This window comes from Pinus tabuliformis, chromosome 1_2, assembly GCF_031772625.1.
Source record: "Pinus tabuliformis cultivar Carrire ecotype Pingquan chromosome 1_2, CPIR1, whole genome shotgun sequence".
NCBI classification, from domain to species: Eukaryota; Viridiplantae; Streptophyta; class Pinopsida; order Pinales; family Pinaceae; genus Pinus; species Pinus tabuliformis.
This window is the reverse complement of record NC_142298.1, coordinates 237,455,288-237,483,283: the sequence shown is the minus strand read 5'-3', so window position 1 is coordinate 237,483,283 and position 27,996 is coordinate 237,455,288. Positions and strand designations below refer to the sequence as shown.

At 39.4% G+C, this 27,996-nt stretch overlaps 1 pseudogene; it reads right to left on the bottom strand.

The window, feature by feature from the left end:
* Window positions 1–258: 258 nt before the first annotated feature.
* Window positions 259–27,996, bottom strand: part of LOC149205258 (LRR receptor-like serine/threonine-protein kinase FEI 1) — an 86,827-nt pseudogene continuing 59,089 nt past the window's right edge.

Genomic DNA, 27,996 nt, shown 5'->3' with positions numbered 1-27,996 from the left:
TTGAATTTCATTAATACAGTTGATTGTTGATTATAATTCACATACAATTTAGTTTTGTTTAGCATGGATGATCTTCTCTACTGTCATAAGAAATTACTATATCTCATTATGGTTTATATACAAAATTCAAATGGGTAAAGAAAAACAAAGGAGGGGGCTACTAAAGGCCCAAACAATACATCCTCAATGAAAAAAATCACTTTAAATGGAAAGCATTATCACCTTGAATTATCTCTACATCTAGTAGTCGAATTGAATTCATTTTCCATCAGAACATGAGTCATAAAACTCACTATGGTAGGTAGATAGTCTCTTCTTCTAGCATTTGAACTACAAGGTTCATTATTGGGCAGAACTCCCTTGAGTAGGGAGGCATAGTCTCTTCTTCTAGCATCTGCACTACTCTGTTCATTGTTGGTCGTTCTTCAGGGTTTGGTGTTATGTACCTGGCTGCAATTTCAAGAACTGTCTCAATACTATACTATGGTACACAAGCACGCCTTCGATCAAGAATCTCCTCTAATTTACTCTCTCTCATGTGTGTCTTCACTTGAATTTGTGAAGAAACATGCTTTAATAACAATCTTGAACTTATATGACATAAAGTGAAGCAAAACTGGTCATATGAAAACTTCATAATAGGTTGTACTCCACAGGTAGTTTGCAAACCAAGTAAATATCAAGTATCAATGAAATTTTAAGACAAGGACCTACAATAGACCATTCATGTGCATATATAATTAGCTTAATGGGAAACACAAATTCACATTTCAAAATGAAAGGAAATATGGATTTACACTCACCCATCCTACCAAATTCACTCCCTCATTCATTACAAAAGGATCATTTGGTCTTATTCCACTAAGAAATTCTAGCAATTCTACTCAAAATATGTACACATCTGATTTCTTTGTTGCTCTCTCACTTTGCAAGTACTCTATTTTGACATTGGAGGATAAAATTCAATGTTCTAATGCATATAATAAACATGAATAAACTTGGGCTCATGTGTAGAAGGAATGCCAGCATACCTGGAGCTAAGTATCCAAGTGTGCCTTCAACAATGGTGGTTACATATGTTTTTCCATTTTCCAAGAGATTTGCAAGACCAAAGTTTGATACATGTTCCTCCAACCTTAAATCAATGAGTATAATTCTAGACTTTATGTCATGGTGTACAATTCTAGGATCAATGTCATGATGCAAGTAAGCTAGGCCTCGACCTGCTCCAAGTGCTATCTTCAATCGGGACATCTAGTTTAAATGTGGAGTAGGTTGCTTTTATTCTGAACAAAATCAGAAACCTTATAAGCAATCATACATCATGGTTGTAAACTATGGCATCAATATATTCAAATTACTAACCATGGAGAAATTCATCTAAGCTTCCCATGAGCAAGAGATCATAGATAATTATTTTTGCTGATGGATATTTACAATAACCTTGAAAATTAACAATATTAATGTGTTTAATGCTTCCCAAAATCTACAACTCCCTCTCAAATATCTGGTTGGATGCTATATCACACTTCTCAATTTTATTCACTGCAAATAAGTTGTCATTGTCCATCACCAACGTGTACATAGTTCCAAATCCCCCGAAATCAGTGATGTCGGTGTCATCGAGCATCTCTATATTTTTATAATATCCTCGGTTGTGTATGGAAAATCTCCATGGAATGTAACAAGTTGTGTTTTGAAAGAGTAATTTTCGTCTATCACAATATAGTGTTTGGAAAATTGACAAAGAAGTAAATGATTGGTGAATATCACTCCTTAAAGATTTTATAGAACATAAAAGATGATCAAAGAGAACAATTGTTTTGATATATATATATATATATATATATATATATATATATATATATATATATATATATATATATATATATATATATATATATATCACTTTAAATTTGCAAATTGTATACATGTTTGGTTCCTTCTAAATTCATTTTCCTCTTTCCAGACCCACAAGAACACAAGGAGCACAGAAAGAGTCACTCCCATTGTAAGCTCCAATAAGGATTCCATTCAATTAATGTGCCAATGTCCTAGCATGTTCTACTGAATTCGAATGGGTTCCATATAATAAATTTTAATTTTTATTCATAAATAGATACTAGAACATTCAAAAAGTCACCACCAAACTTTGCGACTCTCTTTTGCCTAACAGACTTCAGAGGTTACAAAGGTATATATTTAAACATAAGTTTTATGCTCAAGGTTTGAATGAGTCATTTACCGAGGATGAAATTAAGTGTTTGAGGAAAATATCACATGACCATCCTTACTTTATCGATGTGCTTTGTGATAGTTCCTGTGAGCTGGTAATAGGGCATGTCTGATTAATGACATGTCACCAAATAAACAAACGTAAAATGGTACTATAATTTTATTTTATTTTTCATTTTGATTTTGTGTTGGTGATTTGCTCTTTGTTGTGATTTAAAAATGATTTTCAAAGATTCAGATTCTGTTTCAGAAAGCTTAGGGTGTCGAACTCCATACTTATTATTATTCTAATAAATAATAAAAACATTAATTATTAGAATAATTATTTGTATCACTTTATTTATCTAATTATTACGTAGAACCAACCCATTTTGGCTAGAGCACTTACGAAACTCTTGGAAATTATTCCCAAAAACATATGCAGTGCGAAAGGAACTGCACTATGAATTAGACTGGGCCAGTTGTAGTGAACTACTGGCTCCTTACCATGATACCATGGCCCTAACCCATACAAAACCTTTAATTGAATAATGGTAATACTCTCAAATGATTCATTTGTAGGGTCCAGAGTTTAAATCCCAAAAGGTTTTATTATAAGAATGACGCATGCAAGGCTTAAATAGTTTTTAGTTAGGATTTTCACCTCCCCACCTTGAGGTTTTTGCTCACTAGCATGAAAATTTACTTCTAAATTCCCTACCATAGAAGACTATGTTTCTCTAAAAACCATTAGGATGGGAGAATGTCAGGCCGTTGTTGTTAAGTTTCAACTTATTGGACTATGTATTGGCATCTACTCTCTTGTCAGAAAGATTTCCATGGCCTTGAAATAAGGTCCAGAAGGATATTACCCCCATATTATAAATCAAAAACCCACTTCCCTAGCAATAAATTGAAAATGAAAAATCCCTTAATCAAGACAAGACCTTTCAGTACCAAGCCTTTTCAAGAAGGAAGGTAAGGGATGTATACATGAAGTAGACTCTCTTTGATTGTAGATACACAAACAATAACACCAATAACAAAGAATCAATAGAAAAATTATGAAGCACACCATAAATGTAGACAACTAATTGAGCTAATACTACCCTACCCAACAAGTTCCTTCTCTTCTGATACACATCTTATCTCTGTTGCAAACTACAAAATTGTGATATCATAGTCTTGTTATTCATAGGAATCATCAAAAAAGAGCATGTACAGAAGGTTGACCCCTCCTAACTAGCTGATTTTAGCTCATAATATGTGCAATAGAATCACTATATATAATACTAAGGGGCCTTCTCTTCATAACTTCCTTAAGGAGGAAGCACTGAAGCACTATTGTCTTTCATCTAATTTGTTGAGACTGTTATCACCCAAAATTTTCTCTAAAACTTGAATAGTTTACATTTTTTCCTAAGTCATAATGTTAGATGGTGGTTAAGTCACTTTTATGGTTTTTAGAGTCTAAGTCATAGGGTTAGAGTCTCATTTCCATCATCAAATAAAGTTCAACAACCTTGTTTTACACTTTATGGGTCCCATATCATGTTTTGAAAGTCATGTGTTTAGCCATTTTGAAAAAAAATTGAAACTAGTTATGAATCCACGTTTTCATAGCGTAGACAGTGTAAAAAACCAGTTTTACACTACGAAAACACTGAAGCAACCTGTTTCAGCATAAAAGACTCTGTTTTCTACTTTTCCTAGTCAACTTCCAGAAGGGTTCTTGAGCAGTTGAGAACTCAATTTTGAAAACTGAAAGAGGATTTTCTTCCTAACATACTGAAATACAAAAAAATATTTTAGTTTCTTCAAATTCATTATGATCTGGGAGAAATGGATGACCCAACTTGCGTTACGAAACTATTGTAGGTGCAGTTTTTCAGAAATCAGAATTTCCCAGTTTACGCTTGATATTCAAAGACAATTTCTGGTCATAGGAAAAGGTATTTTGGAATTATGAAGGAGGTTTCTCTTCATCAAATCTCCAGATACAATAACCTATCTCACTTTCTTCATAAGTTTTATCAGTTAGAATATACTAAGCTTTCTTTGAAACCCTAATTTCAGAGAACAAATTTTTCCTGTTTTACATGTGTTTTTCAAGGACAGATTCTGGACAGCTGGAGAAGTGTTTAAAAAAACCAAGAGAGGTTTTTGTTCTAGACGGCATGGATTACAAAAACCTCCTTAAGTTTAGTAAAATATGTCATGGATGAGAAGATAAAGGCTCTGTCCCACGTGCTAATTTTCAAAGGTCCTAAACCTAAAAACAGGGAAACATGTTCCCTAATTTCTAGGGTTTATCATTAGCAGTGAGGTGACAACGTGGGAGGCTTCATCAAATTCGACCTCATGAGGTTTCAGCGGTCAAATAATGCATTCAATGTTTAGTTAAGGTGGTTTATTCATAACAAGGAGTTGTACTCCTAATTGTATTAGGACTCTAGGACTGTTAGTTAGCTATCAAATGAATTTAAAGGTTTGTTTTATGGTTAGAATAGGTGTCACTCATAGCAAATTCGAATTCTCTTGATGAGGGATGATGGAATCCTTATTGTAAAAGCTATATATGAAGCAAAAGATGAAATAAGAAGGGGTTGGAAAATGTTATAGAAAAAGACTACTTTTGTAAATGTTGTGTAGGGACTAATATATACATAAGTATTTGGAATTTTCCGAAGCTAAGATTCTTAGTGTACTTCAGTGAGCTTTATCTTTTATCTTTGATATGTTTTACTTCCATATTCTTAATTCTTATTACTCAGAATTCATGGAGGAACATGCTCTGACTTCCTTTAAGTGTTAAACTATGGTGAATTGAGTTCTTGGGTCCTATCTTTGGATGTTTTTCTTCAATGTTTTAATACTTATTACTCAGAATTCATGGTTACTCATGCTCTGACTTCCTTTAGGTATTAAACTTTGATCAATGAGTTTAAATTCTTTCCTTTTGAATACCTTGATGTATAATTACTCAGAATTCATGTCCACATGCTTTGACTCCTATGAACTTCAAGTTATTGAGACTTTCCTGACTGTGTCACTCTTTCATTGAAGTATATACAAGCCTTCAGTTTTATAAGAATAGCTATTTGTTATCCTTATCTCTGTCACTGACTCCATATCCCAATGGTAGAAAGTCTCGATCTTTAAACCTATAAACATATAAAATCACAAACCATAGAGTTAGTCATCTATCCATATCTTTAATCAATATCATTAACCCTTTGAGAGAGCCCTCTCAGGCTGAGGAGGCTAAGCCTTAGCTTAAAGATTGGTTTGAAATAGTTACACTGAGATAGTATGATCAGTGATGAGCCCCAAATTTTGGTAACAATTTGGGCTCATTTGGCCTACTTACCTTGCTCAACCCTTCATTTTTTATCACTTATGCATCATTTCTTAGTATATTCGTGTTATTTTTAGGGAGAAGGGCAGTCATTATGCCTACGTAGCTAATACATGATGATTTCAGGTTTTTTTGGCATTAAAGGGAGCAAAGACCACGCAAATGGAGACAAGGAGACAGCCAAGGTGGCATTGCGGGTTTATAGGGAGGTTGTCCACAGCCTTGAATGACCTCCCTCGTGATCTCCACCCCAACTCCGAGCTCCAACAGCTATCACCACCGAGCTAGAAGGCAGCCAACGGATTCTACAGGAACAGAAGTTCACTTCCAGTTGGACAGCCAAGCTCCACTAATTGAGGAGGCCAGCTTGGCCCTCATCATGTATAAATATTAAGGTTTTTGCCTTCGATGAGACTCTTGAACTTTTGTTATAGATTTTGGATTACGAGTTATAGCTCTGTTTTTGCTCTTTGTAAGCCAATTTTGGCATGTTGTTAGACTCATGATTATGATATTTTAATAAAGGCAGTCAGATTTGGATTCGATTCTGAGTTCTTAGGGGAGCTATAGCTCTCAGGTTAGGGCCCAACCTGAGAGCAATAGACCTCCTTTCCTTTGTATTGTTACTTGTTTTTTTTCATTGCATTTCTTTCCTTTACATGCACTTGAAAAATACAGTTTGCTGAGTTGATTGTTTCGGTTTTGTTATGTAGGTTAGTTTCATGAATGCAGTTGTTTCAGTAGTTCAGAATTAGCATAGGGAGATTGAAGTTGCTTTGAGTTCAAAAAAAAGGTTGGATGCATGCTCACTTTCACCTCTGTTTGGGGACCGGAAGTGTAGACCGTGCCAACTGCCAAAAAAACACTGTTTTAACATATGCATGCGAGTATTGTTGTAATGTTTTCGATTGAAGAGTTGTCCATGCAATTTTATCTTGAGTAATGACTCTTTGGTTCAGGATCATGCACGAATTCCTTTCAACTTACGTTGATGTTCTTTGATTCCTAATAAAACAGTTAGAATAGGTTGGTGAACTTTCATTTACATGCAAGATAAGGGTGATTTGTTTCATTTACATTGCACAGCACCACTTCATCGTGTTCTTCGCTCCTGAAATGCCTATTTGAAGTAAGAAAAAAATCTATTTGACGGGTGAAAGCTCGTTCCCCCCTAACGAAAGGTTTCTGTAAATGAAAAAATAAAATGCGAAGGTTTCACCTGCTTGCTCCAAGTCGATATTGTGCCTGCTCCCAGGCTTTCTGAACCGTGCCTAAGCCACCTACTCATCCTCTGTTCAGCTCATTTGCCTTCCAAACCTTCTACTGTCCACGTTGCTCAATCTTTTTGACCTTCCACTACTCTACCCTTCTATCAACCAACCAGCTTTATCCACTCTCTCTCTCCACCTCATCTCTTTGTCCATAGGTCATCTCAAGCTCCTCTTTCATCTTACCCATCCATCCATACAGTTCCTTCACTCCTCCATTACCCAAACTCCGACTGTAGGACATCCTGTAGAAGTTAGCAGACATCCTGTAGAAATCCCGAGTTTCCTGTAGGATCCCCTGCAGACATCCTGTAGAAGCCTGCAAACACGGTTGCCGAGCACCTGAACGTTGTGGACTTCTGTGGAATGATGTGAGGGATCCCCTGGAACCTCTCAGAGCCCTCCTAACCGTTCCCAAGCCTTCCTTCCCTTCGAACTACCCCTGCACAGTCTATACCCAGTAAGAAGCACAATCATAATAACTCCACCCACTTGAGAAAAAATACAAAAATGTGTTCTCTTCAATGAAAGTAGTTTAAATTCATGCATCTCATCTCACTAGAAGTAATGGCATCATTTCTAGAAGTTTTCACTCCCACCATTGCATCATAGAGATTAAACTAGTCAGATTAGGGTTTACTACGGTTTCCATGTTTGGTTGGCTTTCAGTTCATTCTTGCAAAGTAGGTTAATTTCCTTTGAGATAGCCTTCGTCCATCATTTAGAAAGTTTCTTCTGAGAACATATAGAAGTTGGCTTGAGCCCTAGCGGACTTGTGCCAGCTGACCAAGTGACAGCTGCGACAAGAGCTAGTACTTGTGCATACAGCACCGTCGCTTCCAAGTTTGTTACGAACTACCGAGTTGATAAAATTAGAGATAGGAAGCTCCAGGAGTTGTAGCATTATTGCTACAATACTGGAGCCCACCATCTTTTTGGCGCCGTTGCCGAGGAAGCGTCAGAGTATTAGTAATTGTTGCTTTTCTTCTATTTTCTTACTCTCGCCTTCTGCCAAGTAGTTTATTTCATTTCCATTCTGCAAAAGTAGCATAGACATTTCCTGCTTTCATAGATTAGCATTTCAATTCTGCAATTTCATTTCTACAAGCATAGATTAGCCTTTCAATTCTGTAAGCGTAGACTAGCATTTCCATTCCTGCAATTTCATTTGAGCAAAATAGATTAGTCCTTTCCTGCTTTCATTTCAATTCTGCATTTTCATTTCAGCAAGATAGTTAGTTGTAGATCAATCTGTTTCAGTTTTGCAGGTACCAAAGAAAAAAAAACAAAAGCAATCAAAAAGTCTTTCCATTTCATGCCTCGTAGGAACCGAGATAAAACAGGCAAATTCCTACCCAACACCCCCACCACATCACTGAGTCACCCTTCTCTCTTCTTTGGTGACAGTGATCCAGAAGAACCTATAGGTGAACCTCCTGAGATATACGAAGATCCTATAGCAGAAGAAGAATTATAAACCATCCCATCTGAAGCTATGGCTGACAATAGAAGAGAAGATGAGAGAATAGAAGGTGCCTTCCCCATCCGAGAAACCAATGGAGACTTGAAAATGAAAAACATTAGTCCCTCTGCTCTACCTCACTTCCATGGACTGACTACTGAAGATCCTGATACCTTCCTGTTTGAGTTTGTTGTCCTTTGTAGAACCTATGACTATACTGAAGATGAGCAGAAGCTGAAACTCTTCCCTTCAACTCTTAAGGATGCAGCATTACGCTGGTTCATGGGCTTACCTGGGAATAGTATCACCACTTGGGCTCAGATGCAGCAAGCTTTCAATACCAAGTACCAGGACTACTGTAGGTCCAAGGAAACCAAGGGAGAAATCTTTCGGATGACCATGGGAAATGATGAGTCCTTAGAGGATTATGAGGAGAGGTTCCAACTTAGCTACAAGCGGGCCAGGTGCACACTTGACCCGGAATCCCTCAAGTTGGTCCTGCTCCGAGGAGTCCCTGAAGACCTTTTAGATACCCTTCACATGCTAGCTGGGGGAGATATTTACCAGCTGCCTTATGAAGACATCAAGACTGTGTTCAGAAACCACTCTAGGGCAGCCCGGAAACGAGGTAGAGGAAACCCTCTCTCAGCTGGTATTCCTTTCTCCAAGCATGAGTTTGCAAATCAATTAGAAGATCTTAAGAGTGAGGTGAGACAGACCATTGCCATGCAACTGGACACATTCAGGATCCAGCAGAAGAAGGAAGAAGCTGAGAGGGCCTTGGCTATCTTCTTCCCTCGATGTACAAGGAGACACCCTAAGAACGAATGCCCATTGCATTCGGTTGAAGTGTGCCTCGTTTGTGAGGATGACCATCCCAAAAATCAATGTCCAACCTTACCTGGGTTTAAAGAGATGTACCAAGGGACAGAAGCTCCCACTGAACCTCTCTACTACCTCAACCAAAGGAGGCCACAAGGACCTAGACCTTACCAGCAGGGGATGCAAGGGGCACCTCAAGCTTATTACAGCCCCAACCAATCGACTCCTATGCCTTCCTGGGGTCCCCCTGCTCATCCTTCCTGGTCTATGCCTCCTCCATGGTCTTATCCACCTCAGTACCCTACTCGGCCCACTACTCATTCTTATCATTCACATGCCCAGCCACAGCTTCAGTGGAATGCACCTCAGTCGGGGTGGAGGCCCCAGTACAACACTCCTCCCGCCATTTTGCCTCCACCACCAGTTCAACCTCAACCATTACCTCCTGCTCCTCCAAGGCAACCTCAAATGCCTGCTCAACCGAACCCGAACCCCAACAATAGACAGGCCCAGCAGGTATACATTGGGGAAACATCATGTCCTACCTATGCTGTGGAGATCTAGGAGATCAATCTTCGATCTGGAAAGACTCTTCCGGATCGCCAACCTCCTCCCCCAGAGGACGAGGAGGATAGACAGGAAAGTGAACCAAAGGCTATTCCACCCTTTCCTGAGAGACTAACAGCCACCACACAACCCAACCCAGAGGAGGATGAGCTTCTGGGAGAACTCAAGCAGTTGTGTGTGAAAATACCACTTCTCCAAGCCATCAAGGATGTGCCAATATACAAAAAACTGGTTAAGGAAAATTGTTTTAAACACCTAGGCAGGCGAAAGAGAGATGCTTCAACCATCAATGTCTTAGGACAACTGTCTGACCTTATGTTAGGACAAGTCATCTTCCCAAAGTACCTAGATCCTGGGAGTCCTGTAGTAGATGTCCACATCAATGGCACCATCATACCTCACACCTTGATTGATCTGGGGGCTGCCATTAATGTGATGACCAGGGATACCATGCTCAAACTCAATCTTCAGGGTTCCTTGAGGAAGACCTCGACAGTACTGCAACTAGGAGATCGCTCCACTGTGACTCTCGAAGGGATTGTGGAGGATGTCTTGGTCTCTGTCGACTCTTGGGAATACCCTGCAGATTTCTTGGTTCTGCAACCCAAGGCAAAGCTTACTGGATATCCTCTCATTTTGGGAAGGCCTTGGTTAGCCACTACAGATGCTTACATCAGTTGCCGTGCAGGAAACATGACCATCAAAAACGGTCCTATGTCCAAGCAACTAGTCCTATATCCTCCTGCCCAACCCTCCTTAGAGCATGACTTACCACTGTGGTTGGAGGAAGGAGAAGAGGATGAGGTGTACTCAGCACCTTTGTGCACCCTAGATACCACTAGAAGAGACCCCCCAACCGAGGATGACTTGATTGAGACTTTGATCCAGAATCCACCTTCCAGTGCACTATCCTTAGAAAAATTGGTGGAGGACGCCCAAGCCAGCACCTTAGTGGACCTTTGTACCACCAACCCTGTTACTCCCAGAGTCAAGAATGTGGAGTTCGGCCCTGAGAGATCGTTAAAGATCAGCTCCTCCCTATCTCCTTCCCAGGAAAAGGAGCTGTGTAGCCTGTTGGCTAGTCACCTAGATGCTTTTGCTTGGAGCTATAAGGAGATGAAAGGAGTCCATCCCTCGGTCTGTACCCATCACATATACATCAAAGAGGGTTGTAAACCGATTAGGCAACCTCAGAGGAGAATGAATCCAACCCTTAAGGACATTGTCAAGGAAGAATTGCAAAAACTGTTGGATGCCGGATTCATTTACCCCATCTCAGATAGTGAATGGGTGTCCCCTCTGATGTTGGTTCCCAAGAAAAATGGGAAGTGGAGAATTTGTGTGGACTATCGAGAACTGAACAAAGCTACCAAGAAAGACCATTTCCCTCTACCTTTCATAGATCAAGTGTTGGATGGACTGGCAGGAAAGAAGTTCTTCTCTTTCTTGGATGGGTTTAGTGGGTACAACCAAATCCAAATCAGCCCAAAAGACCAAGATAAGACCACCTTCACTTGTCCTTGGGGTACCTTTGCCTACCGAGTTCTTCCCTTTGGGCTATGCAATGCTCCTGCTACCTTCCAGAGAGTTGTCTTGAGCATCTTCTCGGAGCTGGTCCATAATGCGGTGGAAATCTATATGGATGACTTCACTCCTTATGGGTCCAACTTCTAGGAAGCATTGTCCAATCTGGGAAAGGTCCTAACCAAATGCATTGAGATGAACCTGTCCCTTAGTCCTGAAAAATGTGAATTCCTGATGACTGAAGGGACTGTGCTAGGCCATACCATTTCTTGCCAAGGGTTACAAGTGGATCCTAACAAAATTGCTCTCATCAAGAAGGTTCCACCTCCCCAAAAGGTAAGGGATGTCCAGAGTTTCTTAGGATTAGCAGGGTATTACCAGAGATTCATTAAAGACTTCAGCAAGCTAGCCTCACCATTGTTTGGTCTGTTGGCAAAAGATGTGGAGTTTAAATGGACTGACGATTGTCAGAGGGCTTTGAATGAATTAAAGGACAAGTTGGTGTCAGCCCCAATCTTGAGAGGCCCAAACTGGGCCCTACCATTCCACATCGACACTGATGCCTCAAACAAAGCCATAGGGGCAGCTTTAGGACAAGTTGAACAGAAACTTCCATATGCCATTTACTTTGTTAGCAAAAACTTGTCCAAAGCCGAGCTGAATTACACTGTAACCGAGAAAGAGTTCTTGGCTGTGGTCCATGCACTGAACAAGTTCCGACATTATATTACTGGCTATCAAACCTTTGTACATACAGATCATGCTGCAATTAGATATTTAATGAATAAACCATATGTGAATGCTCGTATTATTAGATGGTTACTTTTGTTGCAGCAGTTTGATTTGACCATTGTTGACAACCCAGGTAAAGAAAATGTTGTTGCTGACTTTTTATCTAGATTGGATTTGTTTGCAGATGAGGATGGAACAGTGGATGACCAGATGCCCGATGAACATCTGTTTGCTATCTCAGTACTCTCTCCATGGTTTGCTGATATAGCAAACTACCTTGTTTCAGCACAGTTCCCTCCGCACCTATCTTCAAGAGAGAAGAGCAGAATCATCAGAAAAAGTGCCTCATTTACTTGGATCGGGGGCAATCTGTTCAAGCTTGGCCCTGATCAGATCTTAAGGCGTTGTGTAAGGGAGGAGGAAGTCTTTGATATCCTCCTCACTTGTCATGATGGGCCTTATGGAGGACATTTTGCAGCAAAAAGGACTGCCTTCAAAATCCTGCAGGCAGGCTACTATTGGCCCACACTTCATCAAGATGTCAGAAGATATATCAGCCAATGTGACCGATGCCAAAGAATGGGGAAATCAACTCCAAGGGATGAGATGCCTCTCCAACCTCAAGTGACTCTTGAGCCATTTGAGAAGTGGGGTATGGATTTTGTGGGTCCAATCAACCCTCCTTCGAGGCAAAGGTCTTACATCATTGTGTGCACTGACTACCTGACAAAGTGGGCAGAGACTAAAGAAATCAAGGCAGCAACAGAAGAGAAGGTGGCCGAGTTCTTAAGAGAAAACATCTTCTATAAATTTGGCTACCCAAGAGATCTGGTCATCGATCAAGGGAGCCAGTTCACATCCAACTTTATTGAAGACCTACTAGCTCACCACAAGATCAAGCATAGGACTTCCACCCCCTATCATCCACAGGAAAATGGGCAAGTGGAAGTCACCAACAGAGCGTTGGAAGGGATTTTGACTAAGGTGGTGAGCAGCAGTAGGAAAGATTGGACAGATCGCCTGGTTGAGGCCACATAGGCTTACAACACCACCTGGAAGACCACCACCGGCTTCACACCTTATGAGCTGGTCTATGGGAAGAAAGCTTTGTTGTCCATTGAGTTCGAGTACAACACTTTGAGGATGGCAGCTCAACTAGATCTAGATCTCAGCCATGCACAACAAGAAAGGTTATTGCAGCTGAATGGACTGGACGAGCACCGGATGCAGGCCCTCCTTCACTCAGAAGTGGTTCAACTTTAGAGAAAGGTGTGGCATGACCAACATCTCCATGACAAGCAATTCCAGCCGGGAGATTGGGCCTTGTTGTATGACTCCAGATACAAAGATTTCAAGGGGAAGTTGAGAACCAGATGGCTAGGACCATATGCAGTGGAAAAATGCCATGACAATGGATCTGTTCTTATTCGAACCATTGATGAGGAAGCCATCCCCATGCTTGTCAATGGGCATCGTTTGAAGATCTACAGGAAGCCTCTCTCAAGACGAGAGTTCATCAAAACTATGGAGAAATCAGTGTTGGTCATAGAGAAGGGTTCTGCCTCTGCTTTGGGCATACCCTGAAAGATTTAAAAAAAATAAAAATAAAAAAATAAAAATAAAAAAAATAAAATAAAATAAAATAAAAATAATAAAGATCCTTGGGTGAAAACCTTTCTGAGGCTCCCAAGGCAGGTGGTAGGGGTGAAAACCTCATTGAGGCGCCCCTATTGTCTTTCAAAAAAAAAAAAAAGAGATTTGAAAAGATCCTTGAGTGAAAACCTCCCTGAGGCGCTTAAGGTAGATGGCAAGGGTGAAAACCTCATTGAGGCACCCCTGTTATCTTTCAAAAAAAAAAAAAAAACAATAAGCAAAAAGATAGGGACAGCAAGTTTATAATGCATGCAGGTCGCAGGTGTTCTATGAAGAAGAGGAGGTCTTAATGCAAAGCCAAAGATCCTTATCATGTTGCCAGGAGACCTCACCAGCACCTCCTCCAAGAATACTCATTTCCTCCAAGGTATGTGCACAATTTCATCATGGCAGACTTTCTACAGGAAGATGCAGACTTTCTACAGGAAGGTGCAGACTTTCTACAGGAAACGCAACTTTTCTACAGGAAGTTCTGTGTTTCTACAGGAAACTTCCTCTAGAAGTTCGGGAAGGGCCAGAATTCATTTTATGAGGAGATCTAACGACCAAGGGTCGGTTTGGACGCATGCAAGCTACTATTGTCACCCTTATACATTGCTGTCACCTCTTCTACCATCCCTGTCGACATGCAACCAAGTTACCTGCACTATCAAAGCAGATCAGTGAGTTATCAAGAGAAAAGCAATTTTTGAAATAAAAAAAACGCTGAGATGTCATACCATATCCATCTCCGCCATCCATGATCTCTGTGAACGTGATCGTGGGGCCATTGCCTTCGTCGTGCAGCATGCACCCGAGGAGGAAGAAACTGTTACAGGACATCCTGTAGGAGTCCCGTAACAGTTAAGCCCGCTAGAGTGCACACCATATACAATGGAAACGCGGGCGCATGCAACTGAAGCATCTGATCCAGTGTCAGCGACCTGTGAATATGAACCTCCGGGCCTGCGCAAATCCACCAGCAGCAAATAAATCCACTCATCGTCATCCAAAAGCCTGAACAATCGTGTTGCGGCCGCACAGGTAAGTGTCTCGACCCTCTCTTCCGACGAATTGCATGAATTTTACTTTGAAAATGTTTGCAAAGTGTGAAATGGATGGGTTGAGCGGTTGTATGGTCAATCGATTGGCCACGTCGACCAGTCAGCTGGTCGAGCTGGATGTGTGAATGGTGGTCGTGGAAAAAATGGGCAGTGGACACGTGAGAACCATCCACTCGGGGAGAAACGAGTTCTAACGAAAATGGCGGCGGCGGATCTGCGGGAATGATGCGGCAGTAAGTAAACTTGCAGAAGAATGATGGTGTGACGTCGCCCAACGGTCCGACAGGGACAGCTCACCCCCGCGCCACGGATTCTGCCGATTCAAATCTAATCGGCTAGATTATCAACCTCATGCATTTATCATTCACCGTTTGCGACTCGAGTGATCATCCGGATCCCTCTGCAGTTCGATACTCCGAGTCTTTGGCCATCAGAACGCCTGTAAAGCCACAGCAAGAGCGCAGACCCACTGCAGTATCCCCCGGAAACCGCGTGCTGCTCCTATAGGAAAGCTGCTCCTACAGGAAAGTTGTTTCTACAGGAAGTCGGGTTCCTCACGTCAAAAGGTGGCGAATTAAAAAGGTAAGCCTGAACTCTCCATGCAATTGGTTTTTGAAGGTGGCAGAATCGTCGTCTACAGGCTGGTCGAAGAAAATTGTTGCAATTGTTGTCTGCCATGCATGAACTATCGTCCTACAGGATGTCAGTGTAATTAGCTGTGTTAAAGGTTTGCAGGGGGTAAGCTTTGTGAATTATGTGCATGACAGAGGCGTAATCCTACGCTCTGTCCCAGTAGACCGAATTTCTTTTCCATTTGCCACCTCCAGCTAACACAGCAGTTTTTCACCATGCCGGGTGAGTTCATCAGAAGGGAGCCCACTGATTCAGCGAAGCTAAGAGAAAATCCTGAGGGGGTGGAGCTCTTCACACAAGCACAATGGATATCCTTCTGTGACAAATTGTAGGGCTATGATGACGAAGTGGCAGAAGAGTTTTTGCAAGCTCTGAGGCCGAAATCTAAAACGTTGGCCACCGTTACCTTCAGGGGTCTGAGCCTCAAACTCACCCCACAATTCATCAGCCGAGTTACGGAGCTCCCAATGGGATTACCATGGGATAAAGAAGAAAGGAAAATGAGCTAACAAGCTAAGAAAGAATTCTTTCCACCAGAGGAGGAATTCTCAGAAGACAAAAATGGGGTTCGTAGAACCAGTTTACTACCACCATGGAATGAAGTGAGCCTACAAATCATGAAGTACATCACCTGCGAAGGCTGTTTTAGCATTGTCTACGGGTACCACTTTCGGTTACTCAATGAATTACGGCACCAGATGGAGCTACCTGTAGAAAACAAGCTCAGTCTTCCTTACTTTCTACTACAGTCTCTGATTGAGTGTGCAACCAAGCTGAAAGAAGGCATACCAAACTAGGTAGCCCACCATGGATTGATCAAACTCCTCGTGGAGGATGCGCTCCACACGTACAAGGTTCCTCTCTCCTGGGAAGACTTCAGAAATTTGACAAAGGACGGGGACATAAAGATGCTAACCGAAGAGCTCGGTTCTTCTAGCAGTGAGGAGAAGGAGTCAGTGGCCGCAGTAAAGAAAGAAAAGGCCAAAAGACCCCGACCACAGAGCAGAATAAAAATCAAGAAAAGAAACAAGAGAAAAAGGATGACAAGGAGAAAGATGACACACCCATCTTGACAAAAAGAGAGAAAAGGTTGCAAGGCAGAGTGGACAAGGCTGAGAAGGTCCACATCAGCAAGAGTACCTCGACAGCAACCACAACTAAGTCAAAAAGAAAAACTCATGCAGCAAAGCAACCCAAGGCGGCAACACCTGTTTCTACAGGAAAGCCGAAACCGGCTTCTACAGGAAGCCCGAAAATTATTGAAAAAGGGTCTTCTACAGGAAGCCCGAAAATTACTAAAACAGGGTCTTCTACAGGAAGCCCGAAATTGACTAAAACAGGGTCTTCTACAGGAAGCCCGAAATTGACTAAAACAGGGTCTTCTACAGGAAGCCCTGAAAAAGTGAAACCCAAGGAGAAGAAAGCTTATATTCGTGAAAGGGAGGCAGCAGCTGTGCTGGCCGGCCTCAGCACACCTCCTAAGCCAAAGGAGAAGAGAAAGAGGGAGACCCCTCTATACTTTGAAGCTCGAAGAAGTGTGAGAATAAAGACGGGCAAGCCACAGCCTCCATCCAGCAGCCAAATCACTACAGGGGATGCCCCTACTTCACCCAGTGAGAGGTCCCCCTCGAAGATATCGGTCACCTACGAGAGGGGGAGCCCAAAAACAACTACTTGGAAAGGAAAGGTGGACCAATCGGCTTCAAAAGCCCGGCCCAAGGTCAAGGAAACAGAGAAGAGGGAAGGAGCGGCACCCTCATCACCACCAAGGGCAGAACAGGCAGAGCCACCAAGAGTAGGAAAGAAAGAGCGTATTCCGGAGCCTAGTTCCCGGCCAAGGACAAGGAGCCGGAGCAAAATTTCTCAAGGATGAGCAAATATTTTAGCTGGGGGGTGATGATGAGCCCCAAATTTTGGTAACAATTTGGGCTCATTTGGCCTACTTACCTTGCTCAACCCTTCATTTTTTATCACTTATGCATCATTTCTTAGTATATTCGTGTTATTTGTAGGGAGAAGGGCAGTCATTATGCCTACGTAGCTAATACATGATGATTTCAGGTTTTTTGGCATTAAAGGGAGCAAAGACCACGCAAATGGAGACAAGGAGACAGCCAAGGTGGCATTGCGGGTTTATAGGGAGGTTGTCCACAGCCTTGAATGACCTCCCTCGTGATCTCCACCCCAACTCCGAGCTCCAACAGCTATCACCACTGAGCTAGAAGGCAGCCAACGGATTCTACAGGAACAACAGTTCACTTCCAGTTGGACAACCAACTAATTGAGGAGGCCAGCTTGACCCTCATCATGTATAAATATTAAGGTTGTTGCCTTCGATGAGACTCTTGAACTTTTGTTATAGATTTTGGATTACGAGCTGTAGCTCTGTTTTTGCTCTTTGTAAGCCAATTTTGGCATGTTGTTAGACTCATGATTATGATATTTTAATAAAGGCAGTCAGATTTGGATTCGATTCTGAGTTCTTAGGGGAGCTATAGCTCTCAGGTTAGGGCCCAACCTGAGAGCAATAGACCTCCTTTCCTTTGTATTGTTACTTGTTTTTTTTCATTGCATTTCTTTCCTTTACATGCACTTGAAAAATACAGTTTGCTGAGTTGATTGTTTCAGTTTTGTTATGTAGGTTAGTTTCATGAATGCAGTTGTTTCAGTAGTTTAGAATTAGCATAGGGAGATTGAAGTTGCTTTGAGTTCAAAAAAAAGGTTGGATGCATGCTCACTTTCACCTCTGTTTGGGGATCGGAAGTGTAGACCGTGCCAACTGCCAAAAAAACATTGTTTTAACATATGCATGCGAGTATTGTTGTAATGTTTTCGATTGAAGAGTTGTCCATGCGATTTTATCTTGAGTAATGACTCTTTGGTTCAGGATCATGCACGAATTCCTTTCAACTTACGTTGCTGTTCTTTGATTCCTAATAAAACAGTTAGAATAGGTTGGTGAACTTTCGTTTACATGCAAGATAAGGGTGATTTGTTTCATTTACACTGCGCAGCACCACTTCATCATGTTCTTATCTTTCTGAACCGTGCCTAAGCCACCTACTCATCCTTTGTTCAGCTCATTTGCCTTCCAAACCTTCTACATTCCACGTTGCTCAATCTTTTTGACCTTCCACTACTCTACCCTTCTATCAACCAACCAGCTCTATCCACTCTCTCTCTCCACCTCATCTCTCTGTCCATAGGTCATCTCAAGCTCCTCTTTCATCTTACCCATCCATCCATACAGTTCCTTCACTCCTCCATTACCCAAAACTCCGACTGTAGGACATCCTGTAGAAGTTAGCAGACATCCTGTAGAAATCTTGAGTTTCCTGTAGGATCCCCTGCAGACATCCTGTAGAAGCCTGCAAACACGGTTGCCAAGCACCTGAACATTGTGGACTTCTGTGGAATGATGTGAGGGATCCCCTGGAACCTCTCAGAGCCCTCCTAACCGTTCCCAAGCCTTCCTTCCCTTCGAACTACCCCTACACAGTCAATACCCAGTAAGAAGCACAATCATAATAACTCCACCCACTTGAGCAAAAATACAAAAATGTGTTCTCTTCAATGAAAGTAGTTTAAATTCATGCATCTCATCTCACTAGAAGTAATGGCATCATTTCTAGAAGTTTGCACTCCCACCATTGCATCATAGAGATTAAACTAGTCAGATTAGGGTTTACTAGGGTTTCCATGTTTGGTTGGCTTTCAGTTCATTCTTGCAAAGTAGGTTAATTTCCTTTGAGATAGCCTTCGTCCATCATTTAGAAAGTTTCTTCTGAGAACATATAGAAGTTGGCTTGAGCCCTAGCGGACTTGTGCCAGCTGACCAAGTGACAGCTGCGACAAGAGCTAGTACTTGTGCATACAGCACCGTTGCTTCCAAGTTTGTTACGAACTACCGGGTTGATAAAATTAGAGATAGGAAGCTCCAGGAGTTGTAGCATTATTGCTACAATACTGGAGCCCACCAATCAGTAGCCTATCAAAGTCCTATTTTGGTGATAACAGAGACAACGACCCTTTCTTCATATACCTCAATGGTTTTCTTTGATGTGATCTACGATTCCCATCTTAAGAGCCTACACTCAGTTGTTGGTCTCTCCAAGCCTCACTCCCAATCTATCCTGGAAACAACAAACAAATTGGAGAAAGTAGAAGCAATTTGGGCAATTAGCTATCCATTCCATATGTTGTTGATGCCACAACAAACGACATGTGAAGAGGAACCTTATTTGTGGGTAGTTTCCCATCTCACAGAGGCCCATGATAGACATACCTTCTGCTGTCAAGGCTAGGACACTCAATTTTTATAAATATATTAGTCCATAGCCCATTTGTCCCAACATCAGCCCAAATGACACTAAAGAGACCTATTACAACAATGCAAGTAGAGTGGAGGTAAGCAAATGTACATATAAGCCAACATTATTAGATGATTCACTGCAACTGAATAAATATTTCCACAAGTGGATCACTCCATAACAAAATTGAAGTGGGAGAATATATGTTTATATTTATCCACCACCTAATATTGTATTATGGATAGGATAATTTTTGTTCTAAAGATAAAATGATTACTCAAGCTACTCAGGTGTTATGGAGATTAGCCACAACATTACTTTGAAGCCTTGTAAATGTTATTTATTTTCAGTTGAAAGTGTAGATATTCACAGTAATTATGATACATATAAACATATAAAACACTTTCTCATTTAAATTTCAATTCAATAATTAAAGAATTGTCTAAGTTTAGAATTAAACCCTTCCAAAAGGAATACTCTAGAGATCCTTGGTACTTTTTCCTATAGCCTTCTTACATATAGGGGATCTTCTCAAATAACTATACTATCTAAAACATGTATTTCATAATATTATCCCAAAAATCATGGATGTCATGACAAGAAAATAAACTTGGGATGTGACAAGATTCTAACTTGTATTAATAAACGAATACATAATGCGCTTTTGGCTTGATCTCTGTGGAAAAGCATTCAATTAATCACATGAAACATCCCTTGGATATTCATAGAAGACACTTCAGAAATGTTTAAATTGAAAATCACTGTGGCCATGTTCAGATGAAATCCTTTTGGTCTACTCAAAATTGTTATTTTAAATGAGAACTTTGCCCCGTTTTATATTCAAATATTTCATGACAATTACTCCCAATGGAGAAACATGATTTTCTAGGTAATTGAGAGGTTGTACCTATAAACGGGGACAGACAATACTGTGATATAAAGACTATATCATTTTTTTTATCTTAGGGCTCAAACATTGACTCGTGCTTATTAGATGCCAATATTTGGCAAGTTAATTGATAATATATTTTTGGCCAATTAACTAAACATACACATTGAAAATGGTATTATTTTTAGTTTGGATAATTAATTAACACTATAATTTTGGCCAATTAACTAAAAATACACATTGAAAATAATATTATTTTAGTTTGGGTTAAGTCAAATGAATTTAATTTTTATTTTTATTTTTTATTTTATTGTGTAAATCATTGCCGAGACTTCATCCATACTTATTAAGCACTCACTTCCCAATCACACTTAAAAGAGATACATGCCACATCAAATCATAAACATGAAAAATGCTAAAAATCCATCATAAATTTGACGAATAAAAACTGCAAAACCCTCATCAAATGCCACTACACAAAAAAAACGCTTCTTCACCCATGGGCAAGAAGATTTATAATGGATTGGATTTTGATCATTTTCCTTCACATTAAGAATATATCTCCTACTATACAAGGCTTTGTTTCTCTGAAATTGAATGTAGGTTAAGGGGACATCAACTTCATGTTGACATCATGTGTTAGAGAACAAGATTGAGTATCTTCTCTTTTTGTGTAGGAGACATTTCCATGTCCCTGAAACAAAGACTCCTTTTGATACCATCCCATGATTGGAATTCAAAGACATGTAAAACTGATATCAGAAAACAACTCAACCAGATACTATGCTACCCCACAAGTTCCTCTTCTGATACACAGCTTCATCTCCGATGCAAATTTTGAAATTATTGTCATGGAATTTTAAAGAATCTATGGTTTGCAGTAAGGGTTACTTATCCACTGTGTTGAAAAAAGGCCTTTTTCCTTATCTGCATCAATGAATTTTCTTGATGTCATCTACAATTTACCATCTGCATAGCCTCCAACCAATTGTTGGAATCTTAGTGCCTCAAACTCCCAATTAGTCTTCAAAACAACAAATAGAATAGAAAGAGCACAAGAAATTTGGGAAATGAGAAATCCATACTACAAACCCCCAAAGCCAATCTTGTACTAGAATGCCATAGCCATGGCGACACGAGTTCCATGGAATTAAAAGGAGCCCAAGTTGATCCACACCCCTATAGCAGGCATTACGCTACCTCTTAGCACACAACAACCTATTATTCGAGGGCACTTCCCCAGCTCATAGAATCCCATGATGGGCATAACTGCCGTTTCCAAGGCTAGGACACTCTCATCCTTTGTAAAAACATTATGTCATCTATCCCTTAGCATAGCAGTCCATGTTACATTTATCAAACCCATCACAAATTCACAACCTAAGCCTACTAAAGTGGCAAGCCTTTCCCTATTAGGCCTGCAGGCACCCAGCTCATTGCCCACCCAATTAGATACAGAGGAGCTCAGAGCCATTGGAACATTGTACATGAGGCTGGCGGTCTAAATCAAGATCCCAACAGTCTGATAGTTCCTGGGAAACGGGGAAACTGCCCACAAATAAGGTTCCTCTTCACATACCATTTGTTGTGGCATAAACAACATATGGTACAACTAGCTAATTACACAAGTTTCTATCACTTTCTCCATTTTGTTTGTTGTTTCCAAGAAAGATTGGGAGTGATTCTTGAAGAGACCAACAACTGAGTGGAGGCTATTTAGATGGGAGTCATATATCGCATCAAGGAAAACCATTGAGGTAGATGAAGAAAGGGTCCTTGTTTCAATAGAGAAGATGAATAACTTCTATGCAAACAATAGATTCCTATGAATAACAAGACTATCATATCATAATTTTGCAGTCTTCAACAAAGATAAGATGTGTATTAGAAGATAAGGAACTTGTGTAGTAGCATGGTATCTACTCATTTAGTTCTCTGCATTTCTGGCATGCCACAACATTTTGTCGATGATTCTTTTTTGTTAGTGTTATTGATTTTCATCTTCAATCAAAGAGAGTCTACTTCATACATACATCCCTTACCTCCCTTCTTGACAAGGCTTGGTACTGAAAGGTCTTGTCTTGATTAAGGGATTTTTATTTTCAATTTACTACTAGGGAAGTGGGCCTTTGATTTCTAACAAGGGGATAATATCCTTCCGATCCTTATTTCAAGGCCATGGCAATATTTCTGACAAGAGAGAAGATGCCAATACCTAGTCCAATAAGTTGACAACATCAATCTTACATCCTCCCATCTTAATGGGTTTTAGAGAAACATAGTCTTCTATAGTAGGGAATTTAGAAGTAAATTTTCACGCTAGTGAACATAAGCCTCAAGGTGGGGAGGTGAAAATCCTAACTAAAATATATTGAAGCCTTGCATTCACCATTCTTGTAATAAAGCCTTTTGGGATTTAAGCTTTGGGCCCTACAGATGAATCATTTGAGAGGATTATTATTGTTCAATTATAGGTTTCGTGTGGGTTGGGGTCATGATATCGTGGTAAGGTTCCAGTAGTTCACTGCAATTGGCTCCAATTTGATTATCAACTAGCCCAAATCAATTCATAGTGTAGTTCCTTTCTCACTGCATATGTTTTTGGGAATAATTTCCAAGAGTTTCGTAAGTGCTCTAGCCAAAATGGGATGGTTCTAGGTAATAATTAGAGAAAGAAAGTGATACCATCATAATTAGAAAAAGAAAATGATACCATATTAAGATTAATGTAGCATTTATCCATTTATGGAGTTATATCTGGTTTTGATGGCACTTCTTTGTTTTTCTTCTTCTGCATTCAAATGTAATTTTTGTGTGTATAGCTAATAAGTATGGAGTTCGACTCCCTAACCTTTCCCAAACGGAATCTAAATCTTTGAAAATCACGTTTAAATTACAACAAATAGTAGAACACCAGCACAAAATCAAAATGAAAAATAAAATAAAATAAAATGATAGTACCATTTTATGTTTGTTTATTTGGTGAATTTTTCATTAATCAGACATGACTTGTGTAATTGGATTAGTGATCATTGAAACTACCCCAAAATACCTAACAACATTATTGTGACAAAACTAGACCAATTTTACAAAAAAGGCATATTTGTTCTCAACATATGAAAAGAAAACAAATAAAGGTTTGTTGCACAGATGGGTCCCTTGTCCCACAAACAGAAGTGTCTCATACACCAATTTGGTGTCTCGCTAGGCTGTGACCTTAACATTATTGTCCCACAAACAAAAGTGTCTCATACTTCAATTTTTTGTATGGATATGATGTGACCTTAACATTAAAGTATTATTATTATTTTACAAAAAGATCAGAATTATTCCCAATGTAAGAAAAAAAATAAAGGTATTTTTCATACATCAATTTAGTGTCTAGCTAGGCTCTAACATCATCATTATTATTATTTTTGTGTGAACAAAAACACCCATATATAAACATAAATACTAGTATGGCATGTCACTTGTGTGATTGGATTAGCGATCATTGAAACTACCCAAAATTACTTGATGACATAGTTATAAAAAAATTAACCCAATTTTACAAAAAGGGAAGAATTGTTCCCAACATGGAAAGAGAAAAGAAATATAGATTTATGAACAAAATGTGATTGCAGAAGTACAAAACTAGAACTGACCCAACAAAATTGGTGTCAAATTTAGTTAAATTCAAACAAAAATCAAGGTTTTCCCATCATAAAAATATGAGATGCAATAATACACATGTGTATGTAACATCCTTTGAGCCCTGCCTAATCCATGGGACCCCTTATCTTATATTATGGGATTTTGATCAAAGCTATTGGGTTTTTAAGATCATTAAGAACTCAATTATTTAATATGTGTGTATTTATTTGATCCAAAATAATTTGCAATGTGATCATGTCCATCAAACCTAGGCCTTCCCCAAACAACCACACATAGTATAAAAAAATAATATTGAACCCCAATGACATACAAGCAGATAACCTCAAACCCAATAATACTTAGCATTACAACAATAGAAACAGAGTCTCCATGGGGCATGGGGCTCTAGTATTGTGCATGGAAACTGTCAGATGGGCTGCTAAAATATGAAACAATTCCATTAGAGATTAAATATTGGTGGAATGTATTGGTCATCCTTCTTCTACTTCTTCTACATCCTTTGTTGTTTCTACTATTACTGGAAGACAAAGAATATGAGGATTGATGCCCACATGGCATCCCTCCTCCATCTGGATGGAAACTAAAATCCCACCTCTTGGAGAGGGGTGGTGAGAAGTTGGTCCACCAATGGGAGTCAGTCGGATCCAGAGACCATTCCCTACTGTTGAAAAGTGTAACTAGTATCAGTCTTCATAATTGTATTTGTCTCATGTCATGATGTAATTCTAATGTATTTATCAAAAGAAGAAAATTGTAAAAGAAAAATTGTTTATAAAGCATGGTTTTCATGCTTATGTCATTTGGTCAATAGGTCAAGCATCCATTGTATGATTCTAGGTTTTGCCTTGAATCGTGGTCTTTTTATTTATGTAAAATACCCTTTTGGGCACTTATATCAAGAAAATAAGTTTTTATATATAGAGAAGTGTCTAAGTAAGCTCCCAAGGAAAAGTAAGCCAACAAGTGGAAGTTGGCCTAAAGTGGGCTTGAAGAGCTCTTAGAAGGGTATTTATAGAGATACTTTGACCTCCATGATACACATTGGTACACTTCACATAAGATATGTTTGCAGTTTGAAGAGGAATGTGAAGACCATGAAGAGGCTAGAAGAACCTTGCAAAAGAGATTTTTGAAGTCTTTAGAGATACAAAATTGCAAAAGTTTGAAGATGCACAAGTCTGAAGTTGCAGAGCGGTTAACATAGATATGAAGTTTCAGAAGTGAAGAAAACATGTATGGCTGGTTGGCTAACTTGTATCTTGGTGAAAGCTAGAGGTCTTGTTGGGTCTTGGAAGTCTCCTTTGAAGTTAATAAGAAGAGAAGTTCTTGTGGGTTTTCCCTTGTTGGAGGGGTTTTGCCCTGGCATGGAGCCTATATCTTGTGTTCATGTGATCTCTATTGTTTTGACATTTATTTGATGATGAAAAACATAAACATAATAAAGTTAAGAAGTATCTAAATCACAAATAAATATTAAAGAAGGAAAATGATATTTTAATAATGTTTCCCTAATCAGTTTTCCAACATGGAATCAGAGCTAAGGCTTGAAGAAAGGAGAATAGAGATCACCTTTTGTTAAAGAAAAATAGCACAGTGACATGAATTCCATGGAAACCCTAGAAGTCTCCTTAAAAGGAGTGGCACCATCTCTAAAACATCACTCAACTCGAAGCTCAATACTATTTTATAGCTCATATAATCTGGAAGTCACAGATGCATTCACATAATTATTGTCGTATTTGTGGCCTTGTTTATGGGTTTCAATATAAAATCGATTAGCACATATTCACAATAATGTTCCGATTATTTACTTAAAAGATTCACTTCGTCAATAATTTGTTGTGATTATGTGGCATGTCTCAGATCACACCCTTGTTTGACTCATAATTTTTTAAGAATGAATCTACAGTGGTTCGTATTTGTGCAAATCACATTCTTTGAAAATTAATTGCAATGGATTGTCCCTTTTAAGATTCGAAATCTCAGAGACTCGCATCCTCTGTAGCACACAGTTGTGGTGGATTTATAATGCCAACAATGGATCGCTAGTAGTATCTCATCACTATGACTCGTGCTCATATAATTTTGATTCGTATGCAGTTATGAAGCTCGCAAAAATAAATTTGTGAGACTATATTGATTCATTGTTATCACAATGGTGATATTATGACTCTAATAACACGTGATCTCACAATGGCTTATATTCTAGAAACATTCGTGGCTCACTGTGATTTTGTAATTCCTTATGTTAGTAAAGATACAAAGTAATGATTTGTTCATGATTTCAAAGGCTCAAATTATTTAAACTTGCTCCATTGTTGTGCAGGCAATCCTTTCTGCAGACAAAAATGATCCCTCTAGTCCTATGGGAGGATCTAGCAACAAACAAAGACAATTATTTGTAAACTTTCCTAGTTTATATTAGAAAACAAAAAGGAAGATAGATGACCTACCTCACCTTGATGCTAACATTTGTTGGTGTTGTCCTTGATTCTTTCGCTTCTAATCTCAATCTCCTCTTCATCGTTATGGATGAATACGTACAAGTAAGATAAAATGGAGACATCAAACACATACATAGAAAAAACCATTTTGATATAAGATATATAATAGATCAAGGAGTATTATACTAAATGAATAATGATTGACACATTTATAGAAAACAAATACATAATGTATTATTAATAGATGGTAAAGGGAAGCATTAAAACCACTTAAGCCTTGATGTTGGAAGCCTCCTTTAGGTGATTTTCCAATTCCTAGACTTAACCTTCAAGCACTCCTTTCTCCTTAGAAAAATGGAAAGCATTTGGGCATAGTTCAGCACTAGGAAGGAAACCAAGCAATAGCCAACCAGTTGTGGATAGTAGGGATCTCATTTATAGGGAAGGAGAGGGAGTTAAGTATCCATAAAAGGAGGGAGAGGTTAGACAACTAAAGGGGAATATCCATGAAAGTAGGATCAATGACCAAGAATGGGATATCTCATTCTAATCCTTATTCACCTGTAACTAGATCATCGTTCTCAAGACTTCTAGTAAGAGAAGCTTCTCCTCCACTATAGGAAAAACTGCCTGAAGAGGTTCAGCATGAGTTTTCCTTATAGAATCCGCATTGGCAGTGCTAGGTCAACATAGTGCAACAAGTTACCAGCATGGGTCTGTGGTGATGCTAATCATGTTGATCCTAAAAACTAGGTTTTTGACAAGTTTTCTTAGAAACTCTTTCAGGGAAATTTTTATTCTTTTCTTTAGGGATGCTTCTGTATATGTTTCGTGGTGAATACACTGAAAAATTTCACCATTTTGATGCTTTAGGATACATGAAGGGACATGTGACACAATACTATGTAAAATCCATACTCGAGTTTTTGTGTCATGAATATCACATTACGAGCTGACAGGAATGTATGAATCATATCTCACATATACATGGCCCAAAGTTAAGTGACATGGTACGACGATAAGAAGTTGTCGTCAATGTGTTGAAAACATAAAGACAACCTGGAATTGGATAACAAAAAAATTGATATGATAATACGATGACTGGCACTTACAACATGGCTGGAGTCTATTATAAAAAAACAGAATGATATCAATGACATAAGGCTAAGTGGACTGGCTACTAGCTCAATAATTGAGACATCTAACAATCACTTGTTGAAGAAATGATGACACGTGAAAAAAGATCAAATCCTTGCAAATAAATAAAAGACAGAAGTATGTGGTCTTTTCCTATGAGGTATGTATAATTGTCATATGCATTTCATATGTCTAAATTATGACAAAGGTTCTAAAAAGAAATTATGATTTTGCAGCAAATTTGAATAGTAGGAATCTAGGGCTTATATTTTTAAGGTTGTTGGTA